Genomic DNA, 22,614 nt, shown 5'->3' with positions numbered 1-22,614 from the left:
GATCTCAGGGGGAAAGCTCTCAGTTTTTCCCCATTGAGGATGTTATCAGCTGTGGGCTTTTCATAAATGGCTTTTATGATGTTTAAGTATGTTCCTTCTATCCCGACTTTCTTGAAGGTTTTAATCATGAAAAGATGCAGTATTTTGTCAAATGCTTTCTCTGCATCTATTGAGAAGATCATGTGGTCCTTATCCTTTCTTTTATTAATGTGATGTATCACATTGATTGATTTGTGGATATTTAACTAGCCTTGCATTTCAGGAATAAGTCCCAGTTGATTGTGGTGAATAATTCTTTTAGCATATTGTTTGATCCTGTTTGCTAGTATCTTGTTGAGAATTTTTGCAACCATGTTCATCAAGGAAATTGGTCTGTAGTTCTCCTTTTTAGTGGGGTCTTTGTCTGGTTTTGGAATCAAGGTGCTGGCCACGTAGAATGAATTTGGACTTTTTCCTTCCATTTCTATTTTTTGGAACAGCTTCTAAAGAGTAGGTGTTAACTCTTCTTTAAATGTTTGGTAGATTTCCCCTGGAAAGCCATCTGGCCCTGGAGTCTTGTTTGTTGGAAGATTTTTGGTTACTGATTCAATTTCTTTACTGCTTATGGGTCTGTTCAAATTTTCCATTTCTTCGTGTTTCAGTTTTGGTAGTTTATATGTTTCTAGAAATTTGTCCATTTCTTCCAGATTGCCCAATTTGTTGGCATATGATTGCTCATAATATTCTCTTATTTTTCTTTGTATCTCTGTGGTGTTGGTTGTGATCTCTCCTCTTTCATTTGTGGTTTTATTTATTTGAGTCCTTTCCTTTTTCTTTTGGATCAGTCTGGCTACTGGTTTATCAGCTTTGTTAATTCTTTCAAAGGACCAGCTCATGGTTTTATTGATCTGTTCTGTTGTTCTGATTTCAATATCATTGATTTCTGCTCTAATCTTTATTAATTCTCTTCTTCTACTGGTTTTGGGCTTTATTTACTATTCTTTTTACAGCTCTTTAAGGTGTAAGGTTAGGTTGTATATTTGAGACCTTTCTTCCTTCTTTAGGAAGGCCTGGATTGCTATATACTTCCCTCTTGTGACTGCCATTGCTGCATCCCAGAGGTTTTGAACTGTCGTGTTCTCATTTTCACTGGCTTCCATGTACTTTTAAATTACGTCTTTAATTTCTTGGTTAAATTTCCTCTTTAATTTCATTCTTTAGTAGGATGTTCTTCAACCTCCAAGTAGTCACAGTCTTTCCAATTTTTTTGTGGTTGATTACAAGTTTCATAGTGTTGTGGTATGAAAATATGCAAGGTGTGATTTAGATCTTTTTGTACTTGTTGAGGGATGTTTGTGTTCCAGTATGTGATCTATTCTGGAGAATGTTCCATGTGCACTAGAGAAGAATGTGTATTCTGCTGCTTTAGGATGAAATGAGCTGTGGCAATTTCTTAAGGTAAGGCAATAGTGAATTTTGCCATATTGATTCCTTTCATAAACACTTTATTTGCAGCATGCAGTGCTGTTCCATAGAATTTTACCACAGTAGAATTTCTTTTAAAATTATAATCAACCTTCTCAAACCTTGTTGCTACTTTATCAACTAAGTTTATGTAATATTCTAACTCCTTTGTTTGTCCTTTCAACAATCTTAACAGAATCTTCATCTGGTACAGATTCCATCTCAAGAAACTACTCTCTGCTCATTTTTAAGAGCAACTCCTCATCTGTTAAAGTTTAGTCATGAGTTTGCAGCAATTCAGTCACATCATTATGCTCCACTTTTTTTATTTTTATTTTTTATTTTTATATTTTTTAACTTTAGAATTTATTTTTGTGTTTTTTTCAATATATGAAATTTATTGTCAAATTGGTTTCCATACAACACCCAGTGCTCATCCCAAAAGGTGCCCTCCTCAATACCCATCACCACCCTCCCCTCCCCCCCCATCAACCCTCAGTTTGTTCTCAGTTTTTAAGAGTCTCTTATGCTTTGGCTATCTCCCACTCTAACCTCTTTTTTACTTCCTTCCCCTCCACCATGGGTTTCTGTTAAGTGTCTCAGGATCCACATAAGAGTGAAAACATATGGTATTTGTCTTTCTCTGTATGGCTTATTTCACTTAGCATCACACTCTCCAGTTCCATCCACGTTGCTACAAAGGGCCATATTTCATTCTTTCTCATTGCCACATAGTACCCCATTGTGTATATAAACCACAATTTCTTTATCCATTCATCAGTTGATGGACATTTAGGCTCTTTCCATAATTTGGCTATTGTTGAGAGTGCTGCTATAAACATTGGGGTACAAGTGCCCCTATGCATCAGTACTCCTGTATCCCTTGGGTAAATTCCTAGCAGTGCTATTGCTGGGTCATAGGGTAGGTCTAATTTTAATTTTTTGAGGAACCTCCATACTGTTTTCCAGAGTGGCTGCACCAATTTGCATTCCCACCAACAGTGCAAGAGGGTTCCCATTTCTCCACATCCTCTCCAGCATCTATAGTCTCCTGATTTGTTCATTTTGGCCACTCTGACTGGCGTGAGGTGATATCTGAGTGTGGTGTTGATTTGTATTTCCCTGATGAGGAGCGATGTTGAGTATCTTTTCATGTGCCTGTTGGCCATCCAGATGTCTTCTTTAGAGAAGTGTCTATTCATGTTTTCTGCCCATTTCTTCACTGGGTTATTTGTTTTTCAGGTGTGCAGTTTGGTGAACTCTTTATAGATTTTGGATACTAGCCCTTTGTCCGATATGTCATTTGCAAATATCTTTTCCCATTCCATTGGTTGCCTTTTAGTTTTTTTGGTTGTTTCCTTTGCTGTGCAGAAGCTTTTTATCTTCATGAGGTACCAATAGTTCATTTTTGCTTTTAATTCCCTTGTCTTTGGGGATGTGTCAGTAATAAATTGCTACGACTGAGATCAGAGAGTCTTTTCCTGCTTTCTCCTCTAGGGTTTTGATGGTTTCCTGTCTCACATTCAGGTCCTTTTTCCATTTTGAGTTTATTTTTGTGAATGGTGTGAGAAAGTGGTCTAGTTTCAACCTTCTGCATGTTGCTGTCCAGTTCTCCCAGCACCATTTGTTAAAGAGACTGTCTTTTTTCCATTGGATATTCTTTCCTGCTTTGTCAAAGATTAGTTGGCCATACGTTTGTGGGTCTAGTTCTGGGGTTTCTATTCTATTCCATTGGTCTGTGTGTCTGTTTTTGTTCCAATACCATGCTGTCTTGATGATTACAGCTTTGTAGTAGAGGCTAAAGTCTGGGATTGTGATGCCTCCTGCTTTGGTCTTCTTCTTCAAAATTACTTTGGCTATTCGGGGCCTTTTGTGGTTCCATATGAATTTTAGGATTGCTTGTTCTAGTTTCGAGAAGAATGCTGGTGCAATTTTGATTGGGATTGCATTGAATGTGTAGATAGCTTTGGGTAGTATTGGCATTTTGACAGTATTTATTCTTCCAACCCATGAGCACAGAATGTTTTTCCATTTCTTTAAATCTTCTTCAATTACCTTCATAAGTTTTCTATAGTTTTCAGCATACAGATCCTTTACATCTTTGGTTAGATTTATTCCTAGGTAGTTTATGCTTCTTGGTGCAATTGTGAATGGGATCAGTTTCTTTATTTGTTTTTCTGTTGCTTCATTATTAGTGTATAAGAATGCAACTGATTTCTGTATATTGATTTTGTATCCTGCAACTTTGCTAAATTCATGTATCAGTTCTAGCAGACTTTTTGTGGAGTCTATCGGATTTTCCACATATAATATCATGTCATCTGCAAAAAGTGAAAGCTTAACTTCATCTTTGCCAATTTTGATGCCTTTGATTTCCTTTTGTTGTTTGCTGATGCTAGAACTTCCAACAGTGTGTTAAGCAACAGCGGTGAGAGTGGACATCCCTGTCGTGTTCCTGATCTGAGGGAAAAAGCTCTCAGTTTTTCCCCATTGAGGATGATGTTAGCTGTGGGCTTGTCATAAATGGCTTTTATGATCTTTAAGTGTGTTCCTTCTATCCCGACTTTCTCGAGGGTTTTTATTAAGAAACGTTGCTGAATTTTGTCAAAGGCCTTTTCTGCATCGATTGACAGGATCATATGGTTCTTCTCTTTTCTTTTATTAATGTGATGTATCATGTTGATTGATTTGCGAATGTTGAACCAGCCCTGCATCCCAGGAATGAATCCCACTTGATCATGGTGAATAATTCTTTTTATATGCTGTTGAATTCGATTTGCTAGTATCTTATTGAGAATTTTTGCATCCATATTCATCAGGGATATTGGCCTGTAGTTCTCTTTTTTACTGGGTCTCTGTCTGGTTTAGGAATCCAAGTAATACTGGCTTCATAGAATGAGTCTGGAAGTTTTCCTTCCCTTTCTATTTTTTGGAATAGCTTGAGAAGGATAGGTATTATCTCTGCTTTAAACGTCTGGTAGAACTCCCCTGGGAACCCATCTGGTCCTGGACTCTTATTTGTTGGGAGATTTTAGATGACTGATTGAATTTCTTTGCCGGTATGGGTCTGTTCAAGCTTTCTATTTCCTCCTGATTGAGTTTTGGAAGAGTGTGGGTGTTTAGGAATTTGTCCATTTCTTCCAGGTTGTCCAGTTTGTTGGCATATAAGTTTTCATAGTATTCCCTGATAATTGCTTGTATCTCTGAGGGATTGGTTGTAATAATTCCATTTTCATTCATGATTTTATCTGTTTGGGTCATCTCCCTTTTCTTTTTGAGAAGCCTGGCTAGAGGTTTATCAATTTTGTTTATTTTTTCAAAATACCAACTCTTCATTTCGTTGATCTGCTCTACAGTTTTTAGATTCTATATTGTTTATTTCTGCTCTGATCTTTATTATTTCTCTTCTGTTGTTGGGTTTAGGCTGTCTTTGCTGTTCTGCTTCTATTTCCTTTAGGTGTGCTGTTAGATTTTGTATTTGGGATTTTTCTTGTTTCTTGAGATAGGCCTGGATTGCAATGTATTTTCCTCTCAGGACGGCCTTCGCTGCATCCCAAAGCGTTGGATTGTTGTATTTTCATTTTCATTTGTTTCCATATATTTTTAAATTTCTTCTCTAATTGCTTGGTTGACCCACTCATTGTTTAGTAGGGCGTTCTTTAATCTGCATGATTTTGGAGGTTTTCCAGACTTTTTCCTGTGGTTGATTTCAAGTTTCATAGCATTGTGGTCTGAAAGTATGCATGGTATGATCTCCATTCTTGTATAGTTATGAAGGGCTGTTTTGTGACCCAGTATGTGATATATCTTGGAGAATGTTCCATGTGCATTCAAGAAGAAAGTATATTCTGTTGCTTTGGGATGCAGAGTTCTAAACATATCTGTCAAGTCCATCTGATCCAATGTATCATTCAGGGCCCTTGTTTCTTTATTGACCGTGTGTCTAGATGATCTATCCATTTCTGTAAGTGGAGTGTTAAAGTCCCCTGCAATTACCACATTTTTATCAATAAGGTTGCTTATGTTTGTGAGTAATTGTTTTATATATTTGGGGGCTCCCATATTTGGAGCATAGACATTTATAATAGTTAGTTCTTCCTGATGGATAGACCCTGTAATTATTATATAATGCCGTTCTTCATCTCTTGTTATGTCCTTTAATTTAAAGTCTAGTTTGAAAAAAATAAAAATAAAAAAAAATAAAGTCTAGTTTGTCTGATATAAGTATGGATACTCCAGCTTTCTTTTGACTTCCAGTAGCATGATAAATAGTTCTCCATCCCCTCACTCTCAATCTGAAGGTGTCCTCAGGTCTCAAATGAGTCTCTTATAGACAGCAAATAGATGGGTCTTGTTTTTTCATCCATTCTGATAAATTATGTCTTTTGGTTGGCGCATTTAGTCCATTTACGTTCAGTGTTATTATAGAAAGATATGGGTTTAGAGTCATTGTGATGTCTGTATGTTTTATGCTTGTAGTGATGTCTCTGGTACTTTTCTCACAGGATCCCCCTTAGGATCTCTTGTAGGGCTGGTTCAGTGGTGATGAATTCCTTCAGTTTTTGTTTGTTTGGGAAACCTTTATCTCTCCTTCTATTCTAAATGTCAGACTTGCTGGATAAAGGATTCTCGACTGCATATTTTTTCTGTTCATCACATTGAAGATCTCCTGCCATTCCTTTCTGGCCTGCCAAGTTTCAGAAGAGAGATCCGTCACGAGTCTTATAGGTCTCGCTTTATATGTTAGAGCACGTTTATCCCTCGCTGCTTTCAAATTTTTCTCTTTATCCTTGTATTTTGCCAGTTTCACTATGATATGTTTTGCAGAAGATCAATTCAAGTTACGTCTGAAGGGAGTTCTCTGTGCCTCTTGGATTTCAATGCCTTTTTCCTTCCGCAGATCAGGGAAGTTCTCAGCTATGATTTCTTCACGTACACCTTCAGCACCTTTCCCTCTCTCTTCCTCCTCTGGAATACCAATTATGCATAGATGTTTTCTATTTAGTGCATCACTTAGTTCTCTAATTTTCCCCTCATACTCCTGGATTTTTTTATCTCTCTTTTTCTCAGCTTCCTCTTTTTCCATAATTTTATCTTCTAGTTCACCTATTCTCTCCTCTGCCTCTTTAATCCGAGCCGTGGTTGTCTCCATTTTATTTTGCAGCTCGTTTATAGCATTTTTTAGCTCCTCCTGACTATTCCTTAGTCCCTTGATCTCTGTAGCAATAGATTCTCTGCTGTCCTCTATACTGTTTTCAAGCCCAGTGATTAATTTTATGACTATTATTCTAAAATCACTTTCTGTTATATTGTTTAAATCCTTTTTGATCAGTTCACTAACTGTTGTTATTTCCTGGAGATTCTCTTGAGGGGAATTCTTCTGTTTGGTCATTTTGGATAGTCCCTGGTGGTGCAGAACTGCAGGGCACTTCCCCTGTGCTGTCTTGAATACCTTGCATTGGTGGGCGGGGCTGCAGTCAGACCTGATGTCTGCCCCCAGACCACCGCTGGGGCCACTGTCAGACTGGTTTGTGCCTTCTCTTCCCCACTCCTAGGGGTGGGATTCACTGTGGGGTGGTGTGGCCCATCTGGGCTACTTGCACACTGCCAGGCTTGTGGTGCTGGGGCTCTCGCGTATTAGCTGGGGTGGATAGGCAAGGTGAACAGGGGCGGGAGATGCAGGCTCAGCTCGCTTCTCCTCTGAAGATCCACTTCGGGAGGGGCCCTGTGGCAGCAGGGGGAAGTCACACCCACCACCGGAGGGATGAATCCACAGAAGCACAGCGTTGGGTGTTTTGGGTGTTTGCGCAGTGCAAGCAAGTTCCCTGGCAGGGACTGGTTCCTTTTGGGATTTTGGCTGGGGGATGGGCGAGGGAGATGGTGCTGGCAAGCGCCTTTGTTCTCCGCCAAACTGAGCTCTGTTGTGCGGGGCTCAGCAACTCTCCCTCCCATTGTCCTTCAGCCTTCCTGCTCTCTGAGCAGAGTTCTTAACTTATAACCTTCCAGATGTTAAGTCCCGCTTGCTGTCTGAACTCACTCCATCTGGCCCCTCAGCTTTTGCAAGCCAGACTGGGGGCTCTCTGCTTGGCTGGCGGGATGCCCCTCTGCCCTGGCTCCCTCCCACCAGTCTGCATTGCACGCACCGCCTCTCCGCCCTTTCTACCCTCTTCCATGGGTCTCTCATCTGTGCTTGGCTCTGGAGAATCCATTCTGCTAGTCTTCTGGCATTTTTCTGGGTTATTTAGGCCGGTGTAGGTGGAATCTAAGTGATCAGCCAGACACGGTGAGCCCAGCATCCTCCTATGCCGCCATCTTCCTCCACTTTCTAAAAAAAAAATATTTTTTAATGTTTATTTGTTTTTGAGAGAGACAGAGCAAGCACGAGTGGGGGAGGGGCTGAGAGAGAAGGAAACATAGAATCTGAAGCAAGTAAGCTCCAGGCTCTGCGATGTCAGCACAGAGCCTGACAAAGGGCTGGAACCCACGAACTGTGAGATCATGGCCTGAACCTAAGTTGGACGCTTAACCAATTGAGCCACCCAGATGCCCTTTTAATGCTCCACTTTTAATTCTAGTTTTCTTCCTATTTCCACTACATCTGAAGATATCTTCTCTCCTTAAGTCTTGAGGGTTGGAATCAACTTATTCCAAACTCCTCCTCCTGTTGATATTTTGACCTCTTCCCATAAATTACAAATGTTCTTCATGACACCTAGGATGGTGAATCTTTTCCAGGACGTTTTCAATTGACTGCCAGATGCATCAGAGGAATCACCTGTCTATGGCAGCACTAGCTTCATGAAATGTATTTATTACATAATAAGATTCGAAAGTCGAAATTACTCCTTAATCCATAGACTGCAGAATGGGTTTTGTGTCAGCAGGCATGAAAACAACATTACTCTTGTTGCCCATTTCCATCAGAGCTCTTGGGTAACCATGTGCATTGTCAATGAACAGAGGTATTTTGAATGATTTTTTTCTCTGAGAAGTGGGATTAAATATTCAGTAAATTATATCATAAGCAGATATGCTGTCATCCAGGTTTTGTTCTTCCATTTATTGAACACAGGCAGAGTAGATTTAGCATAACCTACTCTGTAAGAATTTTAGAATGGTAAATGAGCATTGGCTTCAACTTAAAGTCACTAGCTGCATTAGCTCCTAATAAGATAATCAAACTGTCCTTTGAAGCTTGACACTGACTTCTGTAGCTATGAAAGTCTTAGATGACATCTATTTCCAACATCAGAGTGTCTCATCTATATAGGAAAATCTGTTGTTTTAGAAATAACTTCTTTCCTTATACCTATGGATTAACCTCTGTTAGCTTCAAACTTATCTTCTGTAGCTTCCTCACTTCTCTCAGCCTTAATAAAATTAAAGAAAGTTAGGGCCTTGCTCTGGCTTTAGTTTAAGGTAATATCGTGGCTGGTTTTATCTATCAAGACCACTAAAACTTTCTCCATCTCAACAGCAAGGCTGTTCTGTTTTGTTTTTGTTTTTAATTTTTAAAAAATCATTCATGTGTTCAGTGGTGTAGCACTTTTAATTTCCTTCAAGAAGTAGTCCTTTGCATTCATTACTTGGTTAACTATTACAGAGGCCTAGCTTTCAGTCTTTCTCAGTTTTTGACATATCTTGCTCACTAAGCTTAATCATTTCTAGCTTTTGATTTAAAGTGAGATGTGTGACTCTTTCACGTGAACATTTAGAGGCTTTTGTAAGGTTATTAACTGGTCTAATTTGAATATTGTGCCTTAGGGAATAGAGAAACCTGAAAAGAGGGAGAGAGATGAGGAAATGGCCAGTTGGTAGAGAGGTCAGAGCACACACATTTATCTATTAAGTTCATTATCTTATATAAGTGTGGTTTGTGGTGCCCCAAAACAATTACAATAACATCAAAGATCACTGATCACTATAAAAATATAATAATAAGGAAAAGTTTGAGATATTGTGAGAATTTCCAAAATGTGACACAGACACAAAATGATGACATACATTTAGAAAAATGTTGTTGATGGGCCTGTTTGATGCAGGGTTGCTACATTTCAATTTGTGAAAAATAAAATATCTGGTAAGCACAATAAAACAAGATATGCCTATATTGAAAATTATTATTAATTAAAATCCATAGTTGACATTAGAGTTTACTCTGTTGCACAGTACTATGGGGTTTTACAACTGCATAATGTCATGTATCAACAATTATAGTATCCTACAGAATAGATTCATTGCTCTAAAAGTCCCCTGTGTACCATCTCATATCCCTTACTGTTCCATTTCCTTCCTGAGCCTCTGCTATCATTGATCTTTTCACTGTCTCCATAGTTTTGTCTTTTCCAGAATGTCATATAATTGGAATTTTACAATATGTAGCATTTTAGACTGGCTTCTTTCACTTAACAATATGTATTTAGAGTTTCTACATGCCCCATTGTGGCTTGATAGCTTGTTTTTTAAACTGCTGAATAATATTTCATTTTATGGATATACTATGCTTTTTTTTATCCTTTCACCAGTTGAAGGACATATTTGTTGCTTCCTACTTTGGAGCAATTATGAGTGAAACAGCTATACCCATTCATATGCCAGTTTTTGTGTAGACTTAAGTTTTCCAACTCATTTGAGTAAATACCAAGGACCAAGATTGCTGGATCATATGGCAAGACTACATTTAGCTTCTTAAAAAGTGGCCAAACTGTCTTCCAAAGCTGCTATACCATTTTGCATTTCTACTAGCAATGAGTGAGAGTTCCTGCTGCCTCACATTCTCATTAGCATTTGGTATTGTCAGTATTTTGGATTTTAGCCATTCTAGTAAGTATATAGTGATATCTCATTGTAATCATGTCTTTCCTTTAGCCATTCTCTTCTACCACCTCTCACTGGAAACAGTTTATCCTCCTGTTATTCTAGGCAAGAACAAATTCCAATTTTACTGAGGAATTTAGCATTCTGACAAGTTTAAATCAGCTTTTAATGAAAACAACAAAATAAAACAACCAAAACACCATTGTATTTTCATCTCTAAAAAATGCTAAATGGTTTCACTTATAGGCTGGCAGACTGAGTTTACACTGCATGGTATCAGGTCAATTGCTGTTTGACTTTATTATTTTAGTCACATTTATCGAGGGATAATTTTCATACAGCAAAATTCACTTATTAATTGTACAGTTTGATGAGTTTTGATAAAGCATATAGATGTATAATCACCACCTCAGTCAAGATATGAACATTTTCATCACTGAAAGAAGTTCCCTTATTGCCTTTTGTAATCTATTCTCATTTTAGGCAACCACAAATCTAATTTCTGTCTATATAGTATTTGACTTACAGAATGTCATATAACAAATATCATACACTATATGCCCTTTTATTGATGGCTTTTTTCACCTAACAAATGCTATTGAGATTCACCCATGTTGTTGCATGTGTTAGTAGTTTGTATTCTACTGAATGGATATATTACATTTTGTTTATCCATTCACCAATTGGTAGACTTTTTGGTTATTTCCAGTTTTTGGCTATTATGAATAAAGTTGCTATAAGCATTTACAAACTGCTCTTTATGTGGAAATATGTTTTCATTTCTCTTCGGTACTCAGGAGTGGAGTATTTGTAAGAAACTGACAAATTATTTTCCAAAATGGCTGAACAATTTTGCATTTCTTCTAGCCATGTGATAGAGTTCTAGTTACTCTTCATCCTTGACAGCACTTGATATTCTTAGTCTTTTAGATTTTATCTAATAGTTGCATAGTGTTATATAGTAGTAGTTGGTATGTCAGTGTGGTTTTAATTTGCATTTCCCTGATGACTAATGATATTGGGCATTTTTTTCATGTGCTTATTTGTCATCCGTATATCTTCTTCAGTGTCTGTTCAAATCTTGTGTCCATTTTTATTTATTTATTTGTTTTTAATTTTAATTTTTTATTTTTTTAAATTTACATCCAAATTAGTTAACATATAGTGCAATGATTTCAGGAATAGATTCTTTAGTGTCCCTTCACCATTTAGCCCATCTCCCTCCCACAACCCCTCTAGTAACCCTCAGTTTGTTCTCCATATTTATGAATCTCTTGTTTTGTCCCTCTCCCTGTTTTTATATTATCTGTTTCCCTTTCCTTACGTTCATCTGTTTTGTCTCTTAAAGTCCTCATATGAGTGTAGTCATATGATATTTGTCTTTCTCTGACTAATTTCACTCAGCATAATACCCTCCAGTTCCATCCACGTAGTTGCAAATGGCAAGATTTCATTCTTTTTGATTGCCGAGTAATGCTCCATTGTATAGATATACCACTTCTTCTTTATCCATTCATCCATCGATGGACATTTGGGCTCTTTCCTTGCTTTGGTTATTGTTGATAGTGTTCCTATAAACATGAGGGTGCAAGTGTCCCTTTGAAACAACATACCTGTATCCCTTGGATAAATGCCTAGTAGTGCAATTGCTGGGTTATAGGGTAGTTCTATTTTTAGTTTTTTGAGGAACCTGCATACTGTTTTCCAGAGTGGCTGCACCAGCTTGCATTCCATCTTTTGTCCATTTTCAATGGGTTATTTGTACTGTTGCTGTGTTGCAAGAATTCTTTATATTTAATTCTGAATATGAGTCTTTTATCAGATGAATGTTTTGTAAATATATTTTCCAGTCTGAAGCTTATCTTTTTATTTTCTTAATGTCTTTTGAGGAACAGAGGTTCTTAATATTTGTTACCTACAGTAACATTTTTTCTTTATGGTTTGTGCTTTTTGTGGGTTTTATCTAACTAATCTTTGATTGACTTATTGTCACATATTTTGTGTGTGTGTGTGTGTGTGAGATTTCTTAGAGTTTTGTATTTTTAGCTCTTATATTTAGGTCTATGATCTTTGCAAATTAATTTTTGTGTCTGGTGTGAAATAGAATCAGAATTTTATCCCCTCTTCCTTCCTTCCTTCTACATATGGACATTCAATTGTTCAAGCACTATTTATGGAAAAAAACCACCCTTTTTCTGCTGATTTAAATCTTTGTTGAAGGCAACTGATCTCGGTTATTATATGTAGGTTACATATATGTTGATTAAAATCTCTACCACAATCATGGCAGAGTTTTGAGAAGCTGGTTCTAAAATTGACAAGATGCCTGGGTGCCTGGGTGGCTCAGCCAATTAAGCATCTGATTGATTTTGGCACAGGTTATGATCTCATGTTTGTAAGATCAAGCCCCGAGTTGGGCTCTGCACTGACAGAGCATGGGTTGCTTGGGATTCTCTCTCTATATCCCTGTCTCACTTGCATGGATGCTGTCTCTCTCTCTGAAAATAAATAAACATTAAAAAAGATAAAAGGGAGAAATCGGTGAAAGAGAAAACAACAAAAAGGAAAAATCAAAGATGCTAAAAACTGGTTTTTTGAATAGCTCAGTAAAACTGATAAACATGTCACGAAACTAATCAAACAACAAAAAGAAAACCCACATTATCAATATTGGAAATGAAAGAAGGGACATCATTATAGATCTTAAAAGATAAGAGAATATTTTGAACATCTTATTGCTGATACATTTGATAGATAAAAGGAACACATTTCTTTTATTTTATTTTATTTTATTTTATTTTATTTTTTTTTTAAGGTTTACATATCTTGATTTATTTTTTTTATTTATATATGAAATTTATTGTCAAATTGGTTTCCATACAACACCCAGTGCTCATCCCAAAAGGTGCCCTCCTCAATACCCATCACCCACCCTCTCCTCCCTCCCACTCCCCATCAACCCTCAGTTTGCTCTCAGTTCTCAACAGTCTCTTATGCTTTGGCTCTCTCCCACTCTAACCTCTTTTTTTTTCCTTCCCCTCCCCCATGGGTTCCTGTCAAGTTTCTCAGGATCCACATAAGAGTGAAACCATATGGTATCTGTCTTTCTCTGTATGGCTTATTTCACTTAGCATCACACTCTCCAGTTCCATCCACGTTGCTACAAAAGGCCATATTTCATTTTTTCTCATTGCCACGTAGTACTCCATTGTGTATATAAACCACAATTTCTTTATCCATTCATCAGTTGATGGACATTTAGGCTCTTTCCATAATTTGGCTATTGTTGAGAGTGCTGCTATGAACATTGGGGTACAAGTGCCCCTATGCATCAGTACTCCTGTGTCCCTTGGATAAATTCCTAACAGTGCTATTGCTGGGTCATAGGGTAGGTCTATTTTTAATTTTCTGAGGAACCTCCACACTGCTTTCCAGAGCGGCTGCACCAATTTGCATTCCCACCAACAGTGCAAGAGGGTTCCCGTTTCTCCACATCCTCTCCAGCATCTATAGTCTCCTGATTTGTTCATTTTGGCCACTCTGACTAGCGTGAGGTGATACCTGAGTGTGGTTTTGATTTGTATTTGCCTGATAAGGAGCGACGCTGAACATCTTTTCATGTGCCTGTTGGCCATCCGGATGTCTTCTTTAGAGAAGTGTCTATTCATGTTTTCTGCCCATTTCTTCACTGGGTTATTTGCTTTTCGGGTGTGGAGTTTGGTGAGCTCTTTATAGATTTTGGATACTAGCCCTTTGTCCGATATGTCATTTGCAAATATCTTTTCCCATTCCGTTGGTTGCCTTTTAGTTTTGTTGGTTGTTTCCTTTGCTGTGCAGAAGCTTTTTATCTTCATAAGGTCCCAGTAATTCACTTTTGCTTTTAATTCCCTTGCCTTTGGGGATGTGTCGAGTAAGAGATTGCTACGGCTGAGGTCAGAGAGGTCTTTTCCTGCTTTCTCCTCTAAGGTTTTGATGGTTTCCTGTCTCACATTCAGGTCCTTTATCCATTTTGAGTTTATTTTGGTGAATGGTGTGAGAAAGTGGTCTAGTTTCAACCTTCTGCATGTTGCTGTCCAGTTCTCCCAGCACCATTTGTTAAAGAGAGTGTCTTTTTTCCATTGCATGTTCTTTCCTGCTTTGTCAAAGATTAGTTGGCCATACGTTTGTGGGTCTAGTTCTGGGGTTTCTATTCTATTCCATTGGTCTATGTGTCTGTTTTTGTGCCAATACCATGCTGTCTTGATGATGACAGCTTTGTAGTAGAGGCTAAAGTCTGGGATTGTGATGCCTCCTGCTTTGGTCTTCTTCTTCAAAATTACTTTGGCTATTCGGGGCCTTTTGTGGTTCCATATGAATTTTAGGATTGCTTGTTCTAGTTTCGAGAAGAATGCTGGTGCAATTTTGATTGGGATTGCATTGAATGTGTAGATAGCTTTGGGTAGTATTGACATTTTGACAATATTTATTCTTCCAATCCATGAGCAGGGAATGTCTTTCCATTTCTTTAAATCTTCTTCAATTACCTTCATAAGCTTTCTATAGTTTTCAGCATACAGATCCTTTACATCTTTGGTTAGATTTATTCCTAGGTATTTTATGCTTCTTGGTGCAATTGTGAATGGGATCAGACAAGACTTTACTTGTCTTTCTGTTGCTTCATTGTTAGTGTATAAGAATGCAACTGATTTCTGTACATTGATTTTGTATCCTGCAACTTTGCTGAATTCATGTATCAGTTCTAGTAGACTTTTGGTGGAGTCTATCGGATTTTCCATGTATAATATCATGTCATCTGCAAAAAGCGAAAGCTTAACTTCATCTTTGCCAATTTTGATGCCTTTGATTTCCTTTTGTTGTCTGATTGCTGATGCTAGAACTTCCAGCACTATGTTAAACAACAGCGGTGAGAGTGGGCATCCCTGTCGTGTTCCTGATCTCAGGGAAAAAGCTCTCAGTTTTTCCCCGTTGAGGATGATGTTAGCTGTGGGCTTTTCATAAATGGCTTTTATGATCTTTAAGTATGTTCCTTCTATCCCGACTTTCTCAAAGGTTTTTATTAAGAAAGGGTGCTGGATTTTGTCAAAGGCCTTTTCTGCATCGATTGACAGGATCATATGGTTCTTCTCTTTTTTTTTGTTAATGTGATGTATCACGTTGATTGATTTGCGAATGTTGAACCAGCCCTGCATCCCAGGAATGAATCCCACTTGATCATGGTGAATAATTCCTTTTATATGCCGTTGAATTCGATTTGCTAGTATCTTATTGAGAATTTTTGCATCCATATTCATCAGGGATATTGGCCTGTAGTTCTCTTTTTTTACTGGGTCTCTGTCTGGTTTGGGAATCAAAGTAATACTGGCTTCATAGAATGAGTCTGGAAGTTTTCCTTCCCTTTCTATTTCTTGGAATAGCTTGAGAAGGATAGGTATTATCTCTGCTTTAAACGTCTGGTAGAACTCCCCTGGGAAGCCATCTGGTCCTGGACTCTTATTTGTTGGGAGATTTTTGATAACCGATTCAATTTCTTCGCTGGTGATGGGTCTGTTCAAGCTTTCTATTTCCTCCTGATTGAGTTTTGGAAGAGTGTGGGTGTTCAGGAATTTGTCCATTTCTTCCAGGTTGTCCAATTTGTTGGCATATAATTTTTCATAGTATTCCCTGATAATTGTTTGTATCTCTGAGGGATTGGTTGTAATAATTCCATTTTCATTCATGATTTTATCTATTTGGGTCATCTCCCTTTTCTTTTTGAGAAGCCTGGCTAGAGGTTTGTCAATTTTGTTTATTTTTTCAAAAAACCAACTCTTGGTTTCGTCGATCTGCTCTACAGTTTTTTTAGATTCTATATTGTTTATTTCTGCTCTGATCTTTATGATTTCTCTTCTTCTGCTGGGTTTAGGCTGCCTTTGCTGTTCTGCTTCTAGTTCCTTTAGGTGTGCTGTTAGATTTTGTATTTGGGATTTTTCTTGTTTCTTGAGATAGGCCTGGATTGCAATGTATTTTCCTCTCAGGACTGCCTTCGCTGCGTCCCAAAGCGTTTGGATTGTTGTATTTTCATTTTCGTTTGTTTCCATATATTTTTTAATTTCTTCTCTAATTGCCTGGTTGACCCACTCATTCGTTAGTAGGGTGTTCTTTAACCTCCATGCTTTTGGAGGTTTTCCAGACGTTTTTCTGTGGTTGATTTCAAGCTTCATAGCATTGTGGTCTGAAAGTATGCATGGTATGATTTCAATTCTTGTAAACTTATGAAGGGCTGTTTTGTGACCCAGTATATGATCTATCTTGGAGAATGTTCCATGTGCACTCGAGAAGAAAGTATATTCCGTTGCTTTGGGATGCAGAGTTCTAAATATATCTGTCAAGTCCATCTGATCCAATGTCTCATTCAGGGCCCTTGTTTCTTTATTGACCGTGTGTCTAGATGATCTATCCATTTCTGTAAGTGGGGTGTTAAAGTCCCCTGCAATTACCACATTCTTCTCAATAAGGTTGCTTATGTTTATGAGTAATTGTTTTATATATTTGGGCGCTCCGGTGTTCGGCGCATAGACATTTATAATTGTTAGCTCTTCCTGATGGATAGACCCTGTCACTATTATATAATGTCCTTCTTCATCTCTTGTTACAGCCTTTAATTTAAAGTCTAGTTTTTCTGATATAAGTATGTCTACTCCAGCTTTCTTTTGGCTTCCAGTAGCATGATAAATAGTTCTCCATCCCCTCACTCTCAATCTAAAGGTGTCCTCAGGTCTAAAATGAGTCTCTTGTAGACAGCAAATAGATGGGTCTTGTTTTTTTATCCATTCTGATACCCTATGTCTTTTGGTTGGCGCATTTAGTCCATTTACATTTAGTGTTATTATAGAAAGATATGGGTTTAGAGTCATTGTGATGTCTGTATGTTTTATGCTTGTAGTGATGTCTCTGGTACTTTGTCTCACAGGGTCCCCCTTAGGATCTCTTGGAGGCCTGGTTTAGTGGTGACAAATTCCTTCAGTTTTTGTTTGTTTGGGAAGACCTTTATCTCTCCTTCTATTCTAAATGACAGACTTGCTGGATAAAGGATTCTCGGCTGCATATTTTTTCTGTCTAGCACACTGAAAATCTCGTGCCAATTCTTTCTGGCCTGCCAAGTTTCAAAAGAGAGATCAGTCACGAGTCTTATAGGTCTCCCTTTATATGTGAGGGCACGTTTACCCCTTGCTGCTTTCAGAATTTTCTCTTTATCCTTGTATTTTGCCAGTTTCACTATGATATGTCGTGCAGAAGATCAATTCAAGTTACGTCTGAAGGGAGTTCTCTGTGCCTCTTGGATTTCAATGCCTTTTTCCTTCCCCACTTCAGGGAAGTTCTCAGCTATTATTTCTTCAAGTACCCCTTCAGCTCCTTTCCCTCTCTCTTCCTCCTCTGGGATACCAATTATGCGTAGATTATTTCTTTTTAGTGTATCACTTAGTTCTCTAATTTTCCCCTCATACTCCTGGATTTTTTTATCTCTCTTTTTCTCAGCTTCCTCTTTTTCCATAACTTTATCTTCTAGTTCACCTATTCTCTCCTCTGCCTCTTCAATCCGAGCCGTGGTGGTTTCCATTTTGTTATGCATTTCGTTTAAAGCATTTTTCAGCTCCTCGTGACTGTTCCTTAGTCCCTTGATCTCTGTAGCAAGAGATTCTCTGCTGTCAGCTATACTGTTTTCAAGCCCAGCGATTAATTTTATGACTATTATTCTAAATTCACTTTCTGTTATATTATTTAAATCCTTTTTGATCAGCTCATTAGCTGTTGTTATTTCCTGGAGATTCTTCTGAGGGGAATTCTTCCGCTTGGTCATTTTGGATAGTCCCTGGCATGGTGAGGACCTGCAGGGCACTTCCCCTGTGCTGTGGTGTATAACTGGAGTTGGTGGGCGGAGCCGCAGTCAGACCTGATGTCTGCCCCCAGCCCACCGCTGGGGCCACAGTCAGACTGGTGTGTGCCTTCTCTTCCCCTCTCCTAGGGGCGGGATTCACTGTGGGGTGGGGTGGCCCGTCTGGGCTACTTGCACACTGCCAGGCTTGTGATGCTGGGGATCTGGCGTCTTAGATGGGGTGGGTAGGCAAGGTGCACAGGGGCAGGAGGGGCAGGCTTAGCTTGCTTCTCCTTAGGTGATCCACTTCAGGAGGGGCCCTGTGGCAGCAGGAGGGAGTCAGATCCGCTGCCGGGGGTTTGGCTCCGCAGAAGCGCAGAGTTGGGTGTTTGCGCGGAGCGAGCAAGTTCCCTGGCAGGAACTGGTTCTCTTTGGGATTTTGGCTGGGGGATGGGCGGGGGAGATGGCGCTGGCGAGCGCCTTTGTTCCCCACCAAACTGAGCTCTGTCGTCCGGGGGCTCAGCAGCTCTTCTTCCCTTTGTCCTCCAGCCTTCCCGCTTTCTGAGCAGAGCTGTTAACTTATGACCTCCCAGACGCTAAGTCGCGCTTGCTGTCGGAACACAGTCCGTCAGGCCCCTCCGCTTTTTGCAAGCCAGACTCGGGGGCTCTGCTTGGCCGGCGAGCCGCCCCTCCGCCCCGGCTCCCTCCCGCCAGTCCGTGGAGCGCGCACCGCCTCGCAGCCCTTCCTACCCTCTTCCGTGGGCCTCTAGTCTGCGCTTGGCTCCGGCGACTCCGTTCTGCTAATCCTCTGGCAGTTTTCTGGGTTATTTAGGCAGGTGTAGGTGGAATCTAAGTGATCAGCAGGACGCGCGGTGAGCCCAGCGTCCTCCTACGCCGCCATCTTCCTTCTCTCCTGGAACACATTTCTTGAAATAAGTTAATTACTAAAGATAACATGAATAACAGCATATCTATTAAAGAATTGAATTCATAGTCCAAAATGCTGCCACAAAACTTCTCCAGGCCCAGATTGCGTCACTAGTGAATTCTACCATGGAATTAAGGAAAAAATAATAATAATTTATACAAAATCTTCCAGGAAATAAAAGAGGAGGTAACACTTAGCCACTCATTTAATGATGACAGCACTATTCCCAGTAGCAAAGTCAAATAAAGGTATAAAGAAAATATACTAACCAATATTCCTCCAAACCTAACTCAAAAAACTTAAAAAAATTTTTTTTAACGTTTTATTTATTTTTGACAGACACAGAAAGACAGAGCCTGAGTAGGGGAGGGGCAGAGAGAGAGGGAGACACAATCTGAAGCAGGCCAGGTTCTGAGCTGTTGGCACATAGCCCAACATGGGGCTTGAACCCGTGAACCGTGAGATCATGACCTGAGCCAAAGTTGGACACTTAACCAACTGAGCCACCCAGGGCCCCCCTTTTTAAAATAAATTTTTTTTTAAAAAAATCTGAATAAAGTGTTGGTAAATTAAAATGAGTAATAAAAACCTGAGAACTCAACAGAAGACCAGGGGGGAGGGAAAGGGGGGAAAAGAAAGTTACAGAGAGGGAAGGAGGCAAACCATAAGAGATTCTTAAATATTGAGAACAAACTGAGGGTTGATGGGGGTGGGGGGAAGGGGAAAGTGAGTGATGGGCATTGAGGAGGGCACCTGTTGGGATGAGCACTGGGTGTTGCATGGAAACCAATCTGACAATAAATTTCATATAAAAAAATACTTCAGCAAAAGGAAAAAACCCAGATTTAAAAAAACCAGTAATATACAAAAAGATCATACATCATAAAGTGGGACTTATCTCAGTTATACAATGTTGGTTCCACATTTTAAAATCAATTATTGTAAGTTACTATATGAACAGAATAAAAAAGAAAATTATATCATAATTTCAATATGTACAGAAAAGCATTAGCAAAATTCAATATTTATTCAAGATTTTAAAACTCTCAGCAAACTAGAAATAGAAGGAAACTTCCTCAACCTGATAAAAAAATATCTACACAAAACAGATTTAACTTTACTTTTAATCCTGAAAGGTGTAATGCATATTTTCAGACCACAACACTATAAAACTTGAAGTCAACCACAAGAAAAAAATTTGGAAAGACCACAAATACATGGAGGTTAAAGAACATCCTACTAAAGAATGAATGGGTCAGCCAAGACATTAAAGAAGAAATTTTTAAAAAGTACATGGATGCAAATGCAAATGAAAACAACAGTCCAAACACTTTGGGATATAACAAAGGCAGTTAAGAGGGAGGTATATTACAATACAGGTCTTAATCAAGAAGCAAGAAAAGTCTCAAATTCACAACCTAACTTTGCACCTAAAGGAGCTAGAAAAGGAACAGCAAATAAAGCTTAAAGCCAGCAGGTGATGGGAATAGCAAAGATTAGAGCAAAAATAAATAATATAGAAACAAACAAACGAACAAAAAAACCCAGTAGAATAGATCAACAAAATTAAGAGCTGGTTCTTTGAAAGAATTAATAAAATTGATAACCCCCTAACTAGACTTATTAAACAGAAAACAGAGGGGTGCCTGTGTGGCTCAATCAGTTGTGTCTGACTTTTGATTTGGGTTTGGGTCATGATCCCAGGGTCATGGGATCAAACCCCACATCAGGCTCCACTCGGCAAGAAGCCTATTTAGGATTCTCTTTCTCTGCCCCTCTTCCCTACTTGCATTTGCTCTCTCTCTATAACAAAACAAAACAACAAAACAAAACACCCAAATAAATTAGGCCAATTTAGTTGAAAGTGTTGCATATTTTCTATTTCCTTACTGTTTTATTTTTTTTCTTTTGGTCTGCTTGCTCTGTCATATACTGAGAGAGAAGTCTTATGTTTTCAACTCTGTGATCATCCTACATTCTTTCCCAAGTGTGCCTTTTTTGGCTCAGCAGTACAAAGGCAGGGCCTGTAGTAGAGCAGGCATCAGCCAGGCAATTAAATGTCAGTCTCCTCTGGCAGGCTCCCAAAATTTATCAGCGATTTTATGGGAAATGTTTACTTTTGGTTTCTAAGAGATGAAGGGAGGGGATTGTTTTTCTTCACGAGTTTAGCATTCCTTGAACACTTGACTTTTCCATCCCTTATCAGTCTTCTTTTGCATTGAAATGGATGAAATGGTTTGTTCAAATAACTGAATTTCAAATATTGGGTAATTACTGGTTTTCTTTCCATCCATGGGGTCTTGATGACAATTCAAGGAAAAATAGGAAAAGTTCTGTTAAATAAGTTACACTTGCATGGAACGGAATACCAAATCAGTTCATACTGATTTGCTTAAAATCCTATATTGCAATTAATAAGACTTCTCAGGGCACCTGGGCGGCTCAGTTGGTTGAGCATCCAACTCTGGCTCAGGTCATGATCTCATGGTTCGTGAGTTTCGAGCCCCACGTCAGGCTCTATACAGACAGCTCAGAGCCTGGTGCCTACATAGGATTCTGTGTCTTCCTCTCTCTATGCCCTCCCCTGCTCATGCTCTGTCTCTCTCTCTCTCTCTCAAAAATAAACATTTAAAAAAAAGACTTCTCACTGAGGAAGGACTGTTTATGTCAAAGAGGTGGTGTGTAAGCTGAAACTCATTCCAAAATTCCCAAGTGTTTCCTTAGAGAATGTAGAGTAATCATTCTTTTAATAGAAGAAAAAGCCAGTATGGTGCAATGCAAAGCAAAAAGCAGAAATATATTTATTTTTCTTCTTGTCTTTGTTTAATTTTATAAAATGCCTCTAATAATGAGACAAACTAATAATGAGGATCCCATTCAACTGCAAAATTCTGACCTGATTTAACAAGTTTTGTTTGTTTTCTTTGAGTGTGGTTCTTTGAAAAGTATGCCTCCCTTGAGGAAAAAAAAAAAGTTCTATTGGATATTAAATTGCAAATGTATGTTGAAAGGAGGAAATAGGATTAACTTTTGTTGATCCCAATATAGTCCAGACACTGTGCTAGGTGCTTACAACCATTTCCTTATTCCATCTTCTCAAGATCCCTATCTGGGAGATATATTAGCTCTATTTAACAGGCAATGACACTGAGATACAGAGCAGTGTGAGGTCACATAGATGGCAGAAATTAAGATTAGAACCAAGATCTCTCTAGTACCAAAATTCATACTCTTTGCTGTCCATCATGCTTTCATTAATATGGAGGCCTGACACAAAAGTAACCCATTGCTGTTTTTACTGATTAGTTCTGTGGTTTCTGAAATGGTTTTATCTAATTGTAGTTGGCATAGAATGAGATCTTTCTCTTATATTCATTGTATTAGGAAAGCTTTGATCATACCATGTAGTTTAAACAGAACTTGATATTTTGGTCTTTGATAAATTTGACATTATACAATATAGACATCTCTTTAGACTTCAGTCTTTGCAAATGTTAGGCTTAATGTGAGGACTGAGCAGAGGGAAGTTTAGGGCCTTTGGTCTAGGCAAGGAGGGACAACTAGGAAAATTCAA

Source organism: Puma concolor, chromosome D4, assembly GCF_028749965.1.
Source record: "Puma concolor isolate L17-30 chromosome D4, mPumCon1.1.hap2, whole genome shotgun sequence".
Classification (NCBI taxonomy): Eukaryota; Metazoa; Chordata; class Mammalia; order Carnivora; family Felidae; genus Puma; species Puma concolor.
Note: the sequence above shows the minus strand (reverse complement) of the source record.